Genomic DNA, 16,828 nt, shown 5'->3' with positions numbered 1-16,828 from the left:
ATGAGCCCCTGTGCGTTGAATGCTAATGACGGAAACCTCGCTTGAATGCTGAGGCTGACGCAGACGCCCAGGCGCTCCAGGAACCCCGTGCTCTCCTGAGGCAGCCCCGAGGGGCAGGCGTGCAGCACAGCCAGCGGGGCTTGGCCCTGCCCGGAAGCGGCATGCACGCGTCCTCTTGGTGCTGGCCTGGTCTGTGACACGAGCTCCCCATGTCACCTGTCTGAGAGGTGGAGGCGTGGGACTAAAAGGGCACTGGACTTGGAGTCGGGAAGCCTGGATCTGGGTCCTCACCCCAGGACTGACTCTGTGATCTTGGGCCAGGGAGACAGAACGTGGAAGGGCAGAGGGAACAGCCTATGCAAAGGCAGGGGGCTCTGAGAGAACAGGAGGGCAAGATGCGACTTGAGGTGAACGAACCCGTACCCAGATATCGGAACCTGCCGGCCTGATGCGGGTTGGTACCCTCTGCATGCGCATCTCAGGCAGGCATGGTGAGGGGTCCTGGCATTTTAACAGATGGGCTCAAGGCTTGCTAAGAAACGGTGTCCTCACAACGAATCCCCCTCTATCTCACACCTCTTCCAGGTAGATAATTTTACCCGCCACACTGAAGATCAGAGACCTGGCCCCGGGCCCTGGAGAAGCTGCCATTGGCGTTTTTTGCTTTATTTGGCTTTTCACGATGGATTAATTTGTAGGTACTCCCTGAGCTGGTTCTATGCGCTCATCACCCATCCAGCCACTGGACCAGCTTCTGGGCTTCTGGGGCAAGCTTGTCTCTGCTGGGGGCAAAGACCTGGGGCCAAGGAAGAGGGTCCTGCCCCGCAGAGCTGCCGCTCCAGGTGGAGGATGGCCACTGAGGCCAGCCTTGCGATGACAGGGCGCGGGCTGTGCCGACTGCTGGCCTCCGCTACTGGCACCCCACTGCGCAGCCACGACGTCTGAGCCCCGTGGCCTGGCCTTCAAGGCTCTCCTGGCCAACTCTAGCCACATCTTCTGCCCAGAAGCCCCCATACTAACGCCCAGCTCGGGGACCTTCCTGAGGCTCTCCTAACACATTGGGACTTGTCGTGACTCCTTGTGAACGTACTTCTCACCCTGCTGCAGCTCCTCAGCCCGCCTCTTCGACCGGCAGACCCCCACAGTTACATCCAGGTAGTCAGGGATCAGACGGACCTGTGGACAAGTGTCAGCTCTGCCAGTGAATAGGGATGTGACCTTGAGAAACACACCTAGTCCTTTGGGGCTCTTGTGTCCATCTGTGAAATGGGAATAATAAGAGTATCTACCCCCTCACAGGGTTGTTGTGAGAGTTGAGTGGAACAAAGCATTTACTGCACTTTGTACAGTGCAGAGAGTTCAGTAATTGTTAGCGGTCAGCATCGTCATCACCTCCACCACCACCGTCACCGTCACCATAGTCATCGTCTTAATCACCACCACCAGCACGATGGCATCAACATTACCACCACCAACATCACCACCACCTACGTAACTTGTAAAGTCTTAGGCACAGGCTGGGGGTTAGAATCAGGTCCAGCACAGGTCTTGTTAGCAGGAGGTGCCTCATACACCCAGGCTGATCTTAGATCAGTTGAGTTTACTTGTGAGCACCTTTCTTTCCATGTGGGAGTGTTCTGGGTTGGCCTTGGACAGGGAAAGGCACCTGTCTTCATGGGAACATTTTGTTCTTGTTTCCCTCAATGTGATAAAAGCCACGTGACTGACCTTTTCTCTGGGCTGGCTCCAGAGTCCCTGGAGATCACCACTTGTCCACATGGTGTGCTGTCAGGCGGCCCGCTGCTGAGGGCCTGGGGAGGACCTCTCGTGTCCGCCTACAGGTGCTGCATTTGCTGGGCTGTCGCCGTCTCCCGCTCAGGGTGATACACAGTGATTTAGCAAAGGGTCAGGCAGAGGAGAAGTCTTGGCAATAACGTTTTCTCTCCCTTTGAGAACGGCTTTTGCTTACTTCCCTTTGCAAAACAGAACGAGATGTGGTGAAGTGCCTGACCCTGTTGTGCGGACGGCATTCACGTTGATTCCTTAGACAGGGCAGTGACTGCTGAGGCCAGCGTTGTTAGTTCCAGTTTACAGAAGAGAAACCTTAGGGCACGGGGCTTACAACCTTACCCGATGCCACATAGTACATAAGTGACAGAACGTGGGTTCACCAGCGTTCACACCAATGGCGCTTCTAGCTCCTCTGCTTTGCAGTTCCAGGGCAGAAGGAGCCTGGAAGAAGCCCGCTCTGGAGCCAGCTGGTCTGGGTTCAACTCCCAGCTCCGCCACATCCGAGCTGCACGCTGCATAATCGTTCTGTGCCTCTCAGATCTCATCGGTGGAGTGGGGTGGAGCTCGCCCTGCTTGGTAGAGATGCTGTCAGGCTTTAAGAGCAATTCGGTAGCTCAGCAGCGTCGGCCGTGATTCGTGCTGTCACCGCAGAGGGGAGAGAGGTGGGCGGAACCAGGCGGGCAGAGCTTTACGAGCTGGGATGAAAGCTGTGAGGGGCCCTGAGCAGACTGACATTTTTGGAAACATGGCCCTGGCTGCAGCGTGGGAGATGGGAAGAGAGGGGGCCCAGGTGTGCCCGTGAGGACCCGGGGGAGCTACAGTGGTCTAGGAGAGAGAGGGCGGGGGCTCCCCTAGGGTGACCTCAGCAGGGCAGGCAGGAAGTGGAGGGTGCGGGGGAAATGAGAATGATGGGGGCTGGTGGTAACTTGGGCAGGAGGTGGGGGAGGAGGGGGTGTCAGAGCACCCCCAGGCTTCTGTTTGGGGGTGCCTGGGTGGATGGTACTGCAGCCTGAGATGGGGACCTGGACGAGGGCTGGGCTTGGGACGTCTGGTGCGGTTAGAAGGTCCATTTTGGACACAGTGGTCCGCGGCTTTCAAATGTTCTTCAGGTCCAAAGCCATTTCTTCAAAAAGGATCTCAGGGACTCTCCTGGAGGTCCAGTGGTTGAGACTCCACGCTTCCAGTGCAGGGGGTGCGGCTTTGATCCCTGACTGGGGAGCTAAGATCCCACATGCCACGCGGCACGGCCAAAAAATAAAAAATAATAAAATTCTTTTAAGTTTTTTTTGTTTTAAAAAAGGATCTCAAACAGAGCCTGATATGTGAAACAGAGATCTTGTGTCTACCAGCCGGCCCTGCCCGTGGGTGTCGTGTGGAGCCCCAGGCCTCCCTGGTGGCAATGGGGATCCCGTGTGTACGGGGGGCAGCTTTGTGGCCCCGGGAACCCGACATGTACCTGCTGTTCACTATTACACCCGCTGCAGCCAGGGCTGCACTCGTGATCATGAGCGACATGTGGACCGTTCCGCTGGGACTCTCCAGGAGAGAAAACTGGGCACTTTCTTTGCAGTGTCACATAAATTCACAGCCACCCCCTGGCCCGCCCGTCTGCCTCGCTAGGCAGGGACCGTAGACGCCACTGCCGGGGCCGCCCCTGCCCCTACCATCAGACCAAACAAGCCCAGGGCTGTCAGTGTGTGCGATTTGCCACCGACAGGTACGGGAAGTGGGCTCCGTGTCCCTTGTTCTGTGTGTTACAGCAGCGTCCATCAGCGTGGACACGCAAGCCTGTGCCAGAGGCCAACGCAGAGGGTTGGGCCTGGGTGCGGCTCTCTGAGCATCCCTGCACAGCACCCGCGTCCTCTTCGGCATGTCCTGCATCTCCCGTCCTTCTGTGGACGAGGAAAGAAAGCCGGGGCACGCCCCCTCTGATCTTTCTCTCCTTCTTCTCTTCCTTCCTCCCCTCCCCCATCCCCTTCCCCCTCCCCTGAGACGCTGTCCACGCCCCTCCCCCTGGCACTTCCACGGACTTTGTCGCCATCAGCAGGCTGTGTGCTCCCTAGTCTGTGTGCTTGTCCACCTCCCTCCCGAGAGACAGTCTGCTCTGCGGGGTCGGTTCACGACAGAGCCGGGCACACTGCAGGTCCTCAAGATACAGTTGTTGGATGAAGCGTTCCTTCCTTCATTTGTTCACGTATTCTCTGAAGCACCTGCCCCTGAGAGGCCACGGTTGGGCAGCCACTAGGTTGAGCCTTTGAATCCCTTTTAATAGTTGAGGAAACCATGGCCCACAGGCTCCTGGGAGATGAGGGGAGGCCCTGCCTCAAGTCCACGCACAGGTTAATGGCAGAGCCTGACCCGGCTGGAGGGACTTGAAGTCACAGAAGCAGTTATGAGGATGGATGTAACGTGTGCATCCAGGTTCCCGATCCAGCTGTCCCAGAAGCAGGTGGCAATCCTTTCCAAGCTGCAGCAGAAAGTTAGAAGAGCCCCGTGGCCTCCGTGGAGTACAGGCTCCCCAAAGGGGAGGCATGTGACACTTCCGCCCCAGGCCGCATTAACAGAAGTATAGGGTCTACGGCAAGGGAGGGATAGTCTGCTGTACTTTTCAATGACCTGACTACACCTTGAGTACCGTTCAGGTGAGGTCACACTTTAAGAGGGGCGACGGCAATCTTCAGGGTGTCCAGAACACAGTGGCTAGAATGGGGAACCAGGAATTTCATATACACAGCTGTGAGGCACAGAGCGTTGGACTCGGACAACCTGGGCTTGAGTTTCTGCTCTGCCACTTGCTAGCTGTGTGACCTTGGGCGAGTTCATTAACCTCTCTGAGCCTCGAGTTCCTCATCTGTAAAATAGGCATGATCTTATCTATGCTTCGGAGTTGTTGGAGAATTAAACAATAGCATCTTTGTGGAGGTGGCTAGCACAGTAAGAGTGGACAGGACACAACAGAAAACGGTGGTTGCCCAGTGAGTCCTCCGAGTGGACCCCCGTCACCCTTCTGGCCTTGGGGTTGGTTGTTCAGGTCTGCAAATCGCCGACAGGCCCGGGTGCGTGTGCGCTCAGGAGGTGGCGTTGGCTCTGACGTTCACTAGGAAATTGCTTATTATGGGGCTGTGAAAGCGTGCATTGAATTCACGCCGTTTATTTTTAAATAAATTTGGGGGAGTGGGAAAACAAAAAGAGACAATTTAGAAAGAACATTCTCCGAGCATAATGAAGGCTTTGGCAGGGCCCCAAAACCTGACCCCAGCTCCCAGCTCTAGACCTCAAGCTGGTGGCAGACGCCCCCGCCTGCCCGCCTTCCCACAACGCCCGGGGCGGGAGCAGCGTGTCAGCTGCGCTTTCCGCTTTGCCTCTGAGTGGCTGAGCTTCCTGTGGGCCTAAACCCTCTGCTCTGGGCTGCGTGAAGATTTACGGGGGATCGGAGGGCAGCTCCTTACAAAGGGCTTTCCAGACGTCACCACCTACCCCAGATTACGTGTCCCCTTTTCACGTGTCGGGGGAGGGGAGAGCAAGCAGGGGGCTCTATTCTACAGCGGGGCCTGGCCTCCTAGGGGGGATTTCAGCCTCAGCTTCAGGGCTCAGCACACTCAGCGTGAGCAAGTCGTGTTGTGCAGTGTCTGCCGTGTGCACAGGGCGCCCAGGACAGTCAGGCTTGGAGTTTCCCTTCAGATCATCCACTTCAACGCCCAGGAAGGGCCTGGGGGAGACTGTGTGGCCCAGAGAGGGCGTAGGCCTCACTCGAGGTCACCAGCTGAGCTGGGGTAGGAGTCCCTGACCTCCAGCCAGAGCTGTGTCCATGGCACCAAAAGGGCTGAGAAACACTTCAGATTGCCGCAGAGTTGCTCTTCTCTTCTGACGTATGAGCCTGGGCAGGGGGAGGGGTGGCGTGGGGCCCCCCAGTTACCTGCTCTGCGTGTGCACGTTGGCTCTGGGCAAAGACGAGGATGAGGGGAGGAGTTTGTGTTCAGAGGACGGACGGGCCATCTGGGAGCTTCGTCATTCCAGTTCTCGATAATTAGTTACAAGGAAGCTGAGAATAGGATTAACAACTCGAGTCAAACTATTTAAAATGAGGGTCCTTGGCAGTGTGGCTGTGACTAATTTTTATTGAAAAATTATACATCAACACTATCAAAGCTTTTCCGAAAAGAAACGAGGTCGCCCATCACCATCGGGCAACTATTTTCGTCTTCCCATGGCCTGCCTGCAGACGCAGCCGGTTGGCAGGGTTGCGGTTGGAACTCCGGGGCCGTCTCCTGCACCCACCCCATGCGGTTCTGCAGCCCCAGGCACCACCCTCATGACCAGCCGAGGGGGTATTTCTCTGGGCAAACCGACTGTATTCCGTCTGCCCGTTGCTTTTTGGCCACAGCCTGGAGTTGCTTGCTCTTCTGCTCTAAGAGCTTTTCTGCTCTTCTGTGCTTTAGCCCAGCTAAGTCCCTGCCTTTGTGCACACGGGCTCTGCTGCTGGGTCAAGCCTCTCCCGGGTGTCTCCGCTCCAGGAACCTGCCCCGGGCCTCGGTCTGACTCAGGGCTCTGTCCCTACTCCACGGGCTCCTGAAGACAGAGAGAGGCTTCCCCGGCACCAAGGAGAGCCGGCCATTTGCCGAACGTTCTCGGAACCTCACGCACAGAGCCGGGCTGTTTGTCCCAAGGTCCACGGTGTCCCGAGGACCCTTCTGCTGCATTTCTGTGGAGGTTTGCAAGGGGCTGTGCTCACTTGTGTACCGACTGCAGTTCTGAGGGCATGAGCCCCCCCCCCCGCTCCCGCCAATCCTGGTTTGAGAAGCTGCCCGTTCGCACCCTGGCGGGTTCCAGCCCGGAGCACATCTGAAGAGCCCTTCTCTGTACTGGAGAACCTCACGACACTTCCCTGGTTTCCATGGCGATGTCAGGGATTATAAACTCATTATTGCATACTTAGGTCTGGCACTCCACCTCCTTCAGCCTCCAGGTTTCAATGTCTTGGTAGGACTCTATTCACTTATTATCTGGTAGAAAGAACGGATTGAGTCAGAGCCGGAGTTATTTCCTTCTCCCTGGGGACCAAGGATCGCTGTATTCGAAGAGGAGCCCGGACACTATTAGATGCCGGTGGGCAATTTGGAATTCCTGGCGTGCGCCACGGGCTCGGGAGCTGCAGGTTGTGATGACGTGGAGATGAACTGAGCTTCCGTGGGGTTGCCTACACGCAGGCCCCAGGAGCCACGGAGGTGGGGGCCCGTCAGCTCGCCATGGCTTCTGTCCCCACCCGTCACTCGGTAACTTGTTTCTGCTGAGTTTCTCCCGTGGAAATCGGTTGCCACATGGGCAGCAGTAATGGGACACCCCCCAGACCCTTGGGCACTGGTTTTTTGGATGAAATGTCCTGACCTGCCCATTTTCTACCTTTCTATTCACACTTTCTGGCCAAATTTGCCCCTGACCCTGTGTGGCCTAGTGCCTGCTGGGCCCAAGGCCGGCGTCTTGGTGGCCATCCACGCCTGAGGCCTCCAGTCACCGAGCAGACCACGCTTTGCAGGCAGCGTTCAGAAGGGGCCCCGGCGGCGCTGCGTCCCTTCCCCAACAGGAACGCGGTGGCTGCGTGCTCCTGTCCGCATCTCTGCCTGGATGGACGGCGCTCAAGGAGGAAAGGCCTTGAGCTGGGACATCCCAGCCACAGCTCGCCTTACGGTGGGCCTTTGTGCTTCGGTTGGGATTTTGCTGCAGACAAATCGGTAGGTCGCTAATCTGCACTGGGATTGGGGGCAGCCTCAAAGGGAAATGTCTGACCGAGTCCATCCCTCACTGGGCTCCTGGTGTGGCCATGAGGAAAGGAGATGTGCAGGATGGGCTCACGCGACGGGGGAGGGCCTGTGAGGCTGCCTGGTCCGGCTGTGGCTTGTGTGAACCCCCTGGACACCTCGTCCAGGTCCTGCCTAGGTGCCTGCTTGCGCGCCGCTGGTGATGAGCTCACTGCTCTGATCAAGGGGACACTCGGCCTCAGATGGGACACCTGTGTCTTTTCCTACCCCCGAGTCAAGGCTGGGGATGCGGAATCATGGAAAAGGGGTGCTGGGTGTCTGTATCAGTGTCTCATTCAGATGATAAATGGAAAAATTCCAGAAGCATCAAGGCCAGCTCCATGGACCTGCGTCTCAGGGCATGAAAACCCCCACGTTTCCACTTCCGGGGCTGGGTAAGAGATCTGTTTCCGGGACTGGCGGTTAGCGCACTGCTGTGGGATTTCTGAAGGTGGGGGGCTTGCCAGGGCCAGCGGGTGGGGATCCTTGTCTCATTCATCCAGTTCTTGTGAACAGCGGTGGGGATCATGAGGGGACCCCAAACCCCACTACGTCGGTGTGCGTGGCGGAGTGTGTCAGTTCAGGCGTGGCCACCCAGAGCCAGCCTGGGCTGGCCCGTGGAAATGGTAACGTCAGCCAAACAAAAACACAAGCAAAGCCGCGCGCACGTTTGCATATTTTGGCTGCGCTGAAATAAACCTCCACCCGCCCAAGAATCCTTAGAGGTGTCTGTGAGGCTCTCAGGCGACCAGAACTGCGAGTGTCCACAGCATGGGGGTAGGGGTAGGAACAAATGGGTCTGATTTCTCGTCCGGTAGACCTGGCCGGTCTGTCGCTCTCATTCAAGCCCTTTTCTCTACCATCGGCTGTGTGGTATCTGTGTGCGAGTTACTTAACTTCTCTGAGCGTCAGCTGTGAATGGGGATACTCGTACCTAATCATAGGGTTGTTATGAAGATTAGTTTGGGTGAATGCTTATAGCTCAGAAAGTTCTAGATAAGTGCCTTTGATATAAACGCAAGAGCTGGGTGAATTCAACGCGTGAAGATGTGGAGACGATTCTCTGTACGTGATAGGGGCGCAGCTGGATTAGTGGAGTCTGTACCTCTGGCCGCCTTAAAGCCCATCTGGACAGAACTCTGTGAGTGTGCGCAGCTGTACCAAGCACGACCTCTGCTGTCACAGAATGTCCCGCCAGGTTGTAAATACAAAGCATGCTTATTACAGAAAAACCTGCAAGTGTGCAAAAGAGAAAAGAAAGCAATTCACTGACACCCATTCTTCCACTCAGACACATTTCCATCCGGCTCGTTTTCTGCGTCTATGTGTGTACGCGCCCATGTCTTTGTGGGTCCGCACGTAGGTGTGCGTGTATGAAGGTTTTAACAGTTACAAGGAGCAACATTCCCAGTTAGTTTATCGAGAGTTTGGGGTTCCTCCACTGGGTACTGGCCCTGCACTAGGGCTGGGATTGGAACGTGGATGTGGGTCGTGGTGGTTGCCTTCCAAGCGTTTATAGTCTCATGGAGGAAACAGACACACAGAGAGGCTTTCAATGTGTTTGTGGAAGTGTAGAGAGGACCTGCTGTGTATAGGATCTCAAATACCTCTCGTGATGCTGCGTATGAGTCTTTTCTCGGACTGTTGTTTGACTGTGTTCCCGTGATTTGTGTTTGCTGGTTGAGTTAAATGGTTACGCTACAGTTTATTCGCCCAATAGACACTGCTCCAGGCTTGCTATCCTAAGTCAATAGTGCCGAGATGACACGCAGACACAGCTTTGAATGTTTGACCAGCAGATGTGTCAGCCCAGCACCAGAGCTGAGGGCGGTGATGGGCTGACAGATCAGACCTTCCGCCGAGGGTCTGATTCTAGTGGAAGGAAGGATATCACAAAGCCACACGGCCGAGGTCTCAGCTGGAGCTCCAGCGACATTTACCACTTCAGCTTCCGGTCTGAAAGCCAAGACCACATCTTGATGCATGTCGAAATCATTCTGGCCAAATCTGCCCCATCATTAACTTTCAATCACTATAAATTTTAGACAGGGCTCTGGATTCAAGTTTTTTGGTCCTTGTCAAGCTGATGGAGATGGGTCTGTTTTTAGCCCTGGTGTGATGGTGGCAGGGTGCTCCTTCACTCAGGATGGTAGAACGCCCTCCAACGCAGCTTGTGATTGTTTCCAGCCTTGTGGTTTAGCTGAATCAGCTCAGGAAGTTTACATGTGGAACTGGGTTTGACAGGCCTGCTTTCTAACACGTCACTCCTGCGAAGGGAGCATTCTGCTTCACGTATGTAAGGTACACTTCAGCCAGATGTTTGGGTCTCAGCAGAATGGTTCCCAGCCTCGTCCTCTGGAGGAAGATACAGTGACTTCACCCTGGGGAGAGCTTGTAAATTAGATTTCAGAAATGAAGATCTTTTTTGTGTTCAGAAACCCAACCCTTCCAACATTTTCTTCTCTTCAAACAAATTACCAATATATGCCAGTTTTCACGATGAAGGATATATATATATATCCTTCATCAATATATATATATCCTTCAATTATATATATATACACATATATATATGTGTATATATATATATATAATTTTTTTTCCTCTGCTTTTAGCTAGAATTCCTTAGGCTAACCTGAAGTATTTAGAGAAGCAGGGTCATGTTTATTTATTACAGGTATATTTATATCAAATACAAATGTAGGAAGATGGTGGCTTTTCTTGGCCATGACAATGAAACCAATTTGGTTGATGAAAGTGACCTTGAATGCAACCAACATCTCTGTTGAAGTTTACTGGATGGCTCCTCTCCTGGCTAATGTTTATTATTGGGGGGAGGGGGTCGTTCAGATAACTTAAAGCCCCTGCATGGGACACCTTCCCTTCCCCGCTGCTCAGAGAACCCCGTGTGCCAGGCTTGCCCGTGGCATCCCACCCAGGCTTGGGTCCCTTCTGTGACCGTCTCAGTTAGAGGAAGGGTCCTATTTCTCTTCTGGTCCCATTGTCCAGAATTTATCTGGATTCAGATAAATTATTGGCATTTGTCATTGACTTTGGCTGAGATAGGAAGCAAAACAGAGCCTTCTGTCAGATCCCTCTCAGTTTTCCATTATCGTACGTAGCCCATCTTTGTTTGATCTGGTGTAATCAGTGTGCCAGTCACACATTTGAAATGGAAGCGGGCGGTCATCATGGAAGTCTGTTGCCCCGGACCCTGTGCCTGGGAGGGTGGCTGGGGATGCCCGGGTTGGAGAGAGGCCAATTGGAGATCGGGCCACCTCTCCATGTGGACTTGCTTTGAAAATAAGGACTCTTTTAGAAATCACACGCGGGCTGTGGTTTACTCCCTAGTTTATTGGCTTGTGGCAAGTTCAGTGGGAGCTGGGCTACTCGAGCCTCGGTCAGGATTGCTGTTCGGTGTCTGTAGAGTGACTTCAGGCAGCAGGTGCAGCCTGTGTGGTCCCGTGAGGCAGAGCTGGGACCGATGGGTAGAAACTCGGGGAAACGGGTTCGGCTAAAGATGAGGAGGGGCTTTGGGAAGTGGGGAGCGTCCCATCACATGAGGTATGCAAGCTAAAAGGCCACTGGCTGGGGTGCTGCAATTATAACGGTGTATGAATGAGGCTTCGCCATCCACAGGTGAGACTTACATGGTATTAGTCTCCTCACTGAACATTCTTCTCACAATAGGCGTGCAGATATCATCGGAGTCCCATTTTACAGATGGTATGCCCGAGGCCCCGAGTGATGGACAACTTTCCAAGACTGCTTGGCTAGAATGGGACAGAGCCTTGTAGACCCTGAGATTTTTCTGCGACTCTTTTTCTAAGCAGAGGCAAGGGACTCACTAGAAATATGTCGCTTTGTTTGGAGGATTTATACTAAGACCACTAAGAACGTCCCGCGTTCTTTTAGGCTGTGGTGTGCTTAGAAAACACGGTGAAGACAGCTGTAGACATTTGCTTTTTAAAAACGACCAAATGTTATTTTAAAAATGCTTTTCTTAAAATACTTAGTCTCAGATGTTCAAGGCATGACTGTGATGATTTGCCTCTTCCTGGAGCTGGTCCCCCCTACATCCAGTCTGCTGGCTACATTATGCCTTCCCACCTGCCCCGAGCCAGGGTTAGGAGATATGGGACACAGTTAGGAGATGTGGGACATCTCTGGTCGCAGGCGCCCGAAGATTTCTCAGTAGCAGCCACTTCCAGAAAAGGTGTGAGCATCTGAGATTGCCCAGGGAAGCGGTTTCTGGGGATGTCACCAGGAGAGTCTCCTCCCAAGGGGCACAGTCTTTCAGAGGCCGCCTTGGTGACGGTGCTTGTGTGGCAGAAAGAAAGCCCCGATAAGGGCCGACGGAGGCCGGGTCCCCATTCTCAAAGACGTACTCAACCCCAGCCTGGGATTTGGGGCTTAGCCGGAGCCGCCATGCAAGCCTGGCTCTATTTGAAGAGAATCTCTGCCCACGAATATGGACGGATCTTGTCTGCGAGCTCCCACAGCTTTTTGGATTCACAGAAATAGCATTTGTAGGGGATGGGCTTCTGTTTTCAGCCTGGTTTTACAGAAGCTGAAGTTGTATTTGTCTTGTGGTTACTTTCCATTGACTTCCGAGTCAGACATGCTCACTTTTCCACTCATAGAAATGGTGTGAAAATCTCCCGTTTAAGTAAAAGCAGTGGGTTGATTTAAAAAAATTTCATAAGGTGCCCTCCCGATGGGGGGTGATTCTGGTGCACATGCTGAAGGGGCCCCTGAATGACCAGACATGGGTTTCTCGAGCCGTTCAGCTGCGCGACGCTGACAGGGATTCCTGGCCGTGTTTGAGTGGGGCAGGGTGGCCACCTTGACCTACAGCCCAGCCGAGACAGCGTTCGGGCTCAGGTGTTGCCAGAGAGACAGGGAGCCCGGAGTTGGGAGATGAGCCCCAGGGGGAGCAGGCCACGCTCAAGGCCACCCCGAATTAGGGACAGCCTTCCCCAGGAGGTGACATCAAAGGGCCCTCCTGCCCACCGCCCCACCCTGGCCCCTTTCCACAGAAAGCCCACTTTCCCAAAGCCACCCTCCTCCACTTCCTCCTCCTCCCTGGGGCAGGCTGATTCCCCACACGCATGGCATTGTTGATGGAGGGTGGGGGGAGCGACAGGGGTCTTGGTGCAGAAGGAAAGGCTCCTCCAGCTGCCCCACCTACTCCACCGTTTCTTACTCAAAGTACGATTGAAACCTTCTTTGAAAAAATGTCCTGGACTAGTGGACACGTCTAATCCCAAGCTTCCCGAGATGTCCCAGTGGGAGGGGCAGGGTCATTCCCGCCCCCTTCTGCCGTGACAGCCCAAGACTCTGGTGCAGCAGCCCTGGCCTGCAGCCACGCGCGGCGGGAGGACCTACTGTGTGCCAGGCGCTAGGGAAGCAGGACAGGCAAGCCCTTGGTCCTTGCGCTCCAGGAGGGACGGACCCCACCTGCGAAGCATCAGAGGAGGCAGGATGCCACGCAGTCGGTAGCAGTGGTGAGGAGCAAACCCCCTTGATGGCATCAGGCCCTCCCGATGCCAGGCCGGTGGGCACAAAGCCCACCCTCGAGGAGCCTCCAGGGAGAAAACGGGCCAGTGCACAAGGGTGGAATACGAGGAAGAAAGTGACGCAGGTCAGAAGACACGGCATCACCGGGAAAGCCCGAGACGGGAGAGGCCCCTGAAGGGGGGGTGGTGTCACTTGGGTTGGGGAAGGCATTTCAGGGCGAGGAGTGGGGGAAAGCTGGTGCCTGGAGCTGAGTGGGGGAGTGATAGGGGGGGTCTTGTCCCGCAGGTCTCCCGCAGGTGAGGGGTCTGGGCAGCGGGAGACACCGGTGGTGCTTACACCTGGGAGTGGAGGCCTCGTCATCCTCATTTGCATTGATGTGGCGTCACTGGTTGTAAAGTGAGTTCCCAAGTGACATCTCCAGGTTGTCCCTGCGCTTAATGGCCCCGTGAGGCACAGAGACCAGGCGCCTCTGGAGAGGACCCCAAGGCAGGTGAAGGCCACCGAGATGAGCTTGGAATTGATTTCCTCCCTGCCCTGTGGGGGAAATGGAAAGGGCTTATTGGCCCCATAGATTGATTGGGTCCCAGACTGGTCTGTAAACCCTGAAATGGGGTGAAAAATTGTGCTTACGTGCCTATACGTTTATAGATTTCCTGAGATTCTTAGCAGGGTGTCCTTCCAGAGGAGATGTGAAAGGCACTGTCCTCCTAGGTGAGGGGACGGGTATCACTGATGCCTCTGCCCTTGAGAACCAGCAGGCAAGGAGGGCTGGGGGGCAGGCCGCAGGCCTGGAGAGCGGGGATGGGGTGCTTGCCCAGGAGTCCAGGGAGGGAAGGACGGGTTGGACTGTGGTGGACCAGTGGGGGTCTCCTGCAGACACAGGGCTGCGTGCCAGGGCCCACAAGACCTTTAGAGACCCACAAAAATGTTTTAATTTCCTTTCAAATCAGAAGAAGAGAAAGTTTTAGGTCAAGGAAATGTTTTGATATATAATAGGAATATATTGGGTTTTTTTTTACACCAGTGCAGCTGGAAAATAGAAATGTTAATTTTTTTTATGGAGGAAGTGGTCCACGGAGGCCCAAATGCCTCAGGCCCCCAGAAGTCATTTTGCACCCCAGATGGCTCAGGGGAGCAGATTCTGGAAACCAGGACAGAATCCATTGTTGGTCTCTCCCGCTGGCTTTCTCAGAAGATAAATTAGTCTTTGCAGAGCTCAGATGCGCCCTGCTGGCTTCTTCCCAAGCTGGTGACTGATCCACCAATCCCCCTGCTTTCCTGACACTCCTGAGGGACAGGGCTTTGTGGGTGACCGACCTGTCTGGACTCCGTAAGGTCAGGGGGGCTTGTTCAGGGGCTGCTGTGGCCAAAATCTCAGCCTTCCCAGTTGCATGCAGCCAAAGGCTTCACTATCCCATCACCTATGTGTCCTTTGTTCCGGGCTCCTCTATTCTGATGTGACAACATAATTTTCAAAGAGAAATTCTTGGAAGTGATGAACATGTGGCTTCCTGGCTGGAGACTGGTGGGGAGAAGGGGGAGGGCACTGGAGCCTGGGGAAGGATTTCTGTTTTAAAAACAGGATAGGCACTTTCCACCCACCTCCAGGAGATACCCCGGGCACTTTTTATGTTGAGAGAAGTGAGGCACCAGCAGCATCACAGCTTCTCCAATTACCTTTCGTCACCATAAATAGATCTGAAAAATGCCCACACTTCCAGGTAGAAACACAGAGCATCATTTTGAATAACGACGGCCAAAAGAAAAAAAAAAATCCTGTCATTTCCTAAAAAATTTTACTTAACGGTGATTATTAAAAAGGAGGGGTGGCTGAAATTCAATCAGGTCATGAGAAATGGACAGTAAATAATATTTTTAAGACAGCCGAAGTGGAACCATCTACGAAGACCCGCCTATTAAAATATACTTTATCCCTCAAACAGATCTGATGGAAAAACGCTGTTCTCCACAGATCAGCAACGTTCCTACGTTTATTTTCTGCTGGCTGATTTCGATGTATAGGGGGCCTTTCGAAGCTTAGTTCTCGACTCCTTTTTTAAACATTGGGCTTCGTGCCTGTGAAGGCGGCTGACGGATGGAGGAGCTGAGCTCTCTCTCACTGGCTCTCCGTTCGGGCCCAGCCCATGGCGGAAGCCCAGCATCTCCCGAGGGGAACTCGGGGAGGGAGGGAGTAGGGACCCCCGGGGAGCTGGGCTGCTGTGTGGAGCCTCCCAATTCCCCCTTCTGTCTGAGGCCAGCTCTCTGTGTGCAGGGGCACCTGGGGCAGTGGGAGTGGTCCCTGACTGGAGTCAGGCAGCCCCTGGTGGAGACCCCAGCCCTGCCCGCTCCCTGCTGTCCCCTCCAACAAGCTGAGCCTCAATGTCCCCATCTGGAAAATGGGCGAGTGCCTGTATCAGGGTCCTGGGGCCGCCATAACAAAGTACCACAAACTGAGCGGTTAAACAGCAGAGGTTTATTCTCCCACAGTGTAGAGGCCTGAAGTCCAAGGTCAGGGAGTTGGCAGTGTCGGTTCCTTCCGAGGCTGGGAGGGAGACTCTGTCCCAGGCGTCTCCCCCAGCTCCTGAGGGTTTGCTGGCCTTTCTCGGGGTTCCCTGGCTGGTGGATGCATCACCCCGATCTCTGCCTCCATCTTCACATCGCCTTCTCCCTGTGTATCGTTTCTCCTTCTCTTCATAAGAACACTTGTCACTGGGGTTAGGGACCACTCACGTAACCCAGAACGATCTTGAGGTCTCCAAGCATTGATCCATCCTCAAAGGCCCTTTTCCCAAATAAGGTCACATTCACAGGCTTCTGGTGGACATCCTTTTGGGGGCTGCATCCAGCCCCCCACGTCCGGGGTCTGAGGGGGCTCAGAGCTGGAGGTGGGCAGAGGGTTCTGGAAGCCTCTCCAGACAGACGTGCTTGCGGTGAACTCCTGGTGGGAGTGGGGATGTGCCCGGTGAGGGGAGGAGGACAGGCGGTGGGGGGCAAGGACGTTTAGGAACAGCGAGCTGAAGGCTGGGCGGAGGAGAGCGGGGTGAAGGTGAAGAACTACAGGTGCGAGGGGGCGGGGCCTGTTCCAGGTGAGCGGCCGTCCGTCCTGCCTGACTGGCGCGTGCTGTCCACCTGTGCCTGCTCTTGTTCATCCGTTAGGTCATTCATTCCCCAAACACTGCCAAGTGCTGCCACAAAGGCGAGGCCTGGAGACCCGGCCCCGGCTCCAGAGGCCCTGGGAGTCGGCCTGTCTGTGCGGTGGTATCAAGGCCTCATGAATAAATCAACGTTAACGCAGCATTCTGTTTGGATGAGGGCCTCGGAGGAGTGGTGAGAGACGGCCACGCCGCAGTCTGAAATTGGAGCCGTAAAACATCCCGTGCAAAGCCGGTGGAGGGGCTGCTGGGGGACCTGGCCGGGTCACAGCGAGCTCGTGGAGGGGTGCTGGGGTCCCCGGGAAGCCCCGAGCCCATCCTGGCTCCTGGGACCTGACACACTAAGGTCAAGGGAAGCCCATCAGCGTGGGGCGTCCAGCACTGAACCAGTGAGCGTGTCGGCCGTCGGGCAGCGCTGGGGTCCATGAGCCCCGGGCTCCCCTGTGAGGGAGGTGGCCCCGAGCCTGCCTTACTGGGCACCTCCGGAGGCCAAAGCTTGGGACGGGAGTTTGGTTCCAGGGTGAAGCATGCTTCGCCGCCCTCTGGCTCCACGCTGGCGTGTTCCACTGG

At 55.1% G+C, this 16,828-nt stretch overlaps 1 protein-coding gene across 2 annotated transcripts in view; it reads left to right on the top strand.

The window, feature by feature from the left end:
- The window catches only part of SORCS2 (sortilin related VPS10 domain containing receptor 2), a 484,396-nt gene that overhangs the window by 155,124 nt on the left and 312,444 nt on the right, over positions 1-16,828 (top strand). Inside the window, exon 1 of one of the 2 annotated variants that reach the window (XM_060298930.1) lies at positions 7,483-7,520. The exons of the other annotated variant lie outside the window; for it this stretch is intronic. The gene's annotated coding sequence lies outside the window, so the exon portion shown is untranslated. Of the gene's footprint in view, positions 1-7,482; positions 7,521-16,828 lie in introns of those variants that run through there. 2 annotated transcript variants of the gene reach the window in all.

The sequence above is a fragment of the Globicephala melas genome, chromosome 5 (genome assembly GCF_963455315.2).
Source record: "Globicephala melas chromosome 5, mGloMel1.2, whole genome shotgun sequence".
NCBI classification, from domain to species: Eukaryota; Metazoa; Chordata; class Mammalia; order Artiodactyla; family Delphinidae; genus Globicephala; species Globicephala melas.
This window is presented reverse-complemented; position numbering and strand designations above follow the sequence as displayed.